This window comes from Corvus brachyrhynchos, unplaced genomic scaffold (assembly GCF_000691975.1).
Source record: "Corvus brachyrhynchos isolate BGI_N302 unplaced genomic scaffold, ASM69197v1 scaffold83, whole genome shotgun sequence".
NCBI lineage: Eukaryota > Metazoa > Chordata > Aves > Passeriformes > Corvidae > Corvus > Corvus brachyrhynchos.
The window spans coordinates 6959924-6963694 of NW_008238464.1; the positions used below are offsets into that span (position 1 = coordinate 6959924).

The window sequence follows — 3771 nt, forward strand, 5'->3', positions numbered from 1 at the left end:
TGAAAAGGAAGTTGCAGTGGGGTTATGTGGACTCCAGGCTGAATACAAGCCTGTATTGTGCTCTCTCTATACATAAGGGAAACTGCACAGGAATGGGGAGGAACATGGCCACTGAAGAAAGGTTACTATTCCCATCTACTCAGACTGTGCTCAGTTTTGGACCCCTCAGTTCATGAGTGATGTGAAAAAAATAGGAAATGATCAGTGGCAGGCAACTAAGGTGTTTAAAGCTCTTCTGCAAGGAAGGGTGGAAGTGCTTAGTCTGGTGAAGGGAAGGTTGAGAAACAACCTAGCAGCTGCCCACAAATGTCTGAAGAACTACAAAGATGAAGAACTGGAACAAACCTCTCTTGAACAACAAGAAATATTCTGCTTAGGTATTGTGAGAAATCTTTTCACCATGAAGACAGAAAAACATTGGAATAGGTTGCCCAGGAAAGCTATGGAATCTGCATCTTCAGAGATACTGAAAACCTGAAAATGACTAGACAGAGCCTTCAGCAAATTGATTTTAATTAGCCCTGCACAGAGCAGGGAGCTGAACTAGATCATGTCCAATCTAGACTTTTCTGTATGAGCTCACCCAATAGTACATGACAGGGTATCCATGTGGGAAGTTGATCACACAAATATGCTGCTGTGTGAAAAATTTTGAATGGAGACCACAGCCAGCCACAGGACATAAGTCAGTAGGAAGCCAGGCTAAGATAATGAGATCAACTGGGAATGGAAAAAAGAATTTAAAATAAACAAATGACTGGCCAAAAGATTCATTATTCTCAGTAATCATTTCACTATTTTAAAACTACTCACTGTGTGACCATGTCTATCGAACACTAGATGAAATTCAGAAAACCTTCAGCATTTTGATCTTTTACTTTGATATGTAATAGGCTCAAGCCATCATTATATTTTCTGTGCCCTAAAAAAACCTGTGCAGTTAAGGGATAGGAATCTGGATCAGGAACTTCCAATCATGCTGTGTACCAACTTTCTTGTTGCAGTTAAATTTTACAGTATTCTCGTGCCATATGTAGCACCTCTCAGAGAACCTACTGTCAGTCTACGTTTCTGCATACTGAACAGATTTGTCCATATTTGCAATAAAAGTTGCCAGATGAAATAAAGAAGTTGAAACAACCTTCCCCTGTCTGCTTGTTAGGCTAGATGGAAAGCATTGGTCTGCAACCAAATCCCTTATCCCCCTTTCTTATTGACTCAGAAAGTGAGGTCATAGCACAGGGACAAGATCCATAAAGCTGCTACTTTGGCACAGAGGAAGGTAAGTGAAGCAATATGGAAAGGTGTGAGTTACAAAAACTCACAATGTCTTTCTAGCATTGAGTATATCAAGATACTACTCATGCCTTCAGGCAATGAATCATTCTTTTGTAAGTCTGTTAACATCTAGTTTATTAGCAAGTATTTTTCTATGTTCTGCTCCCAGCCTATCCAAGACTTCCCCTCCTCCTCCTGTGACTGTATTTGTTGACCTTCTGTGTTCCAGTTCAGCATTCTGCTCACCTATCTTCCCTCCTGTTGTTTTGTATTTCTCATTCTGTTATTCCTTTTAACTTAGTCTCTCTCAACCCAGATTAACAATTATATTTAATGTACCCTGTATCAAATGTTAAAATAAAGAAAATCACCCAGGAAATACATTTTATTGTATGGGTAAACTAAGATAACATTTGCAATCTGCAATGACTTTTACAGCGCCTCCCTTTCTTCTTACCTTTTTTTCCTGTAGTTGGTTTTCTAACTGTATGTTTTTGCAACACCAACCATGATGTCCTATCAACAGCGGAACACCATACACACAAAGCAGTATGGCAAATTAATAACAATTTATAGGAAATAAATCTTTAACATCTTAGTTTTGCTTACCAGAAATGACCAAGGGAGGCACTTATGAAGTAGATCTCAGTGATCAGAAGTACACTTTTCCGTTATTCTAGTAATATCACACTACAGTAAGCAAACTGTTTCACATTAATTTCTAAGCACTGAGAAACATCTTGGGGGGAACTGTGTTTGGAAGCAAGCTTAATAGTACGTTAATTTTAGTCTGACAGGCATCATTCTATGTGAAAGATATTGACTTTGTTCACTTTTTGCTAGTTTTGCGATAATAGTGATTAGTTCATTTGTGGGGGGAAAGAAAAAGTCAAAATTTTTGCTTCAGCACCCATTTTAAAAATCTGGAACCTGATTTGTATCATTACATATCACTTATGGCATTAGTGTTACTGTCAACTCTTTTATGTTCTTTACTGCTTTCTGCTTTTCCCTGTTCCATAATAACATTTTGTTGCCATAGCAAACCTTTCAAACCTTCAAATTCTTCATTGACTTTTTCCAGACATAAGCATATTTTAAAATTGGGAAATAACCATCAATACCATGTGCATTCATGTATGTATGAACTCACATAAGTGTCTCTGACTACTCCTGAACACTTGACATTTTCAAGCCTTTAAATCTAAAATTGCAGCTCAATATTGCTTAAGTTTTATACACAAACACAGGCATGCATCCTTCAATAACGATAAATTTTCCAACACGGACACTCAAGACTCAGAATGTCTCCTCAAGCAACACGTCATCTTCAAGTGTTAACATGTGTATCTAGATGTAGACTTAAACATTTGAAATTAGAGAATTAGGCATTAATCTGGCTTTAAAGCCTTAGGACTAGATTGAATGTGTGCAATGGAAGACGACTAGAATTTCGGAAAGGAAATGACTCAGAATATTTGCAATACAAATTGTTTACAAAATTGGCACAGGTATGATAACTTTAATTTTCAAGACCATAAATATATGTTGATGAAGAATTTTGGACATCTAACAGAGAGCATAATGGTACCAGAAAAAGATATACTGCAGTACAGAGTTCTGTCTAGTGGAAATTCATTCTGTCCTTAGAAAAAACACTTTTAAACAAGAAGTTCATTTCCCTGACAGATGTCACAAAGGAGGTTTTTAATGATATCTGAACACTGCATTGCCAGCAAATGTGTATGTTGCATATAGGCAACAAAATTGTGTAGAGTTTATTTTGTCTCTCACTTTGAGGGCATTTTCTAAAGCCATTAAAGCAGAGTATAGCATAAACTGTAAAAAAATTTCTGTAGCAGAGAGTCAGCAACAAAATGTAGGTTACAGAAAAGCATACAACAGAATAACAAAATGCAAGGAAGCAAAAAGCTTTTTTAAAGTTCATGGTTCTTTACCACACCTCCTATACCTCCATATAGTTTGTATAAAGTTCCTTGTTGGGGTTTTAGTTTAGTCTTAGGTTTTCCTGTTAAAGGAATTTTCTCCCATATGCATGTTGCTAGGGGACAAATAGCTGTACTTAAGAAAGACAAAAAGGGGAGTGGGGCGGGCCTGGCTACTCCTTTGTCTACACCTGGGTGTGGGGTCAGTTCGCTCTGAGCGTCCGGAGAGAGAAGCTGCAGAGAAAGGAGCTGCTGCTTCTTTCTTTTTGGCCGTTCTTTCTTCCTGCTGGAAACAACGCCGGGACCCCAAAAGCCGCTTTCCCTGCCCTGCTGGAGACCGGGCTGTGGCTGCCCTGCCCCGCTGCTGCTTCGAGCTTTCGCTACGCTGTAGCCCTGCTCGCCCTGCCTGCCTGGGCCTCCGTGGGGTTCTCCCATCTGGATACATCTCGCCTGCCATCCGGGATTTGCGTCCGTCCCTGCCGTTCCAGCCTGCTGTTCCTGAGAGCCCGGGATCAACTGCCCAGGGGTTTGTGAAGCCTTTGTTCCA

The 3771-nt window shown here is 39.5% G+C and overlaps 1 protein-coding gene across 9 annotated transcripts in view; it reads right to left on the bottom strand.

The window, feature by feature from the left end:
* Positions 1–3771, bottom strand: part of ATP11A (ATPase phospholipid transporting 11A) — a 122052-nt gene that overhangs the window by 14877 nt on the left and 103404 nt on the right. The gene's annotated exons all lie outside the window — the stretch shown is intronic.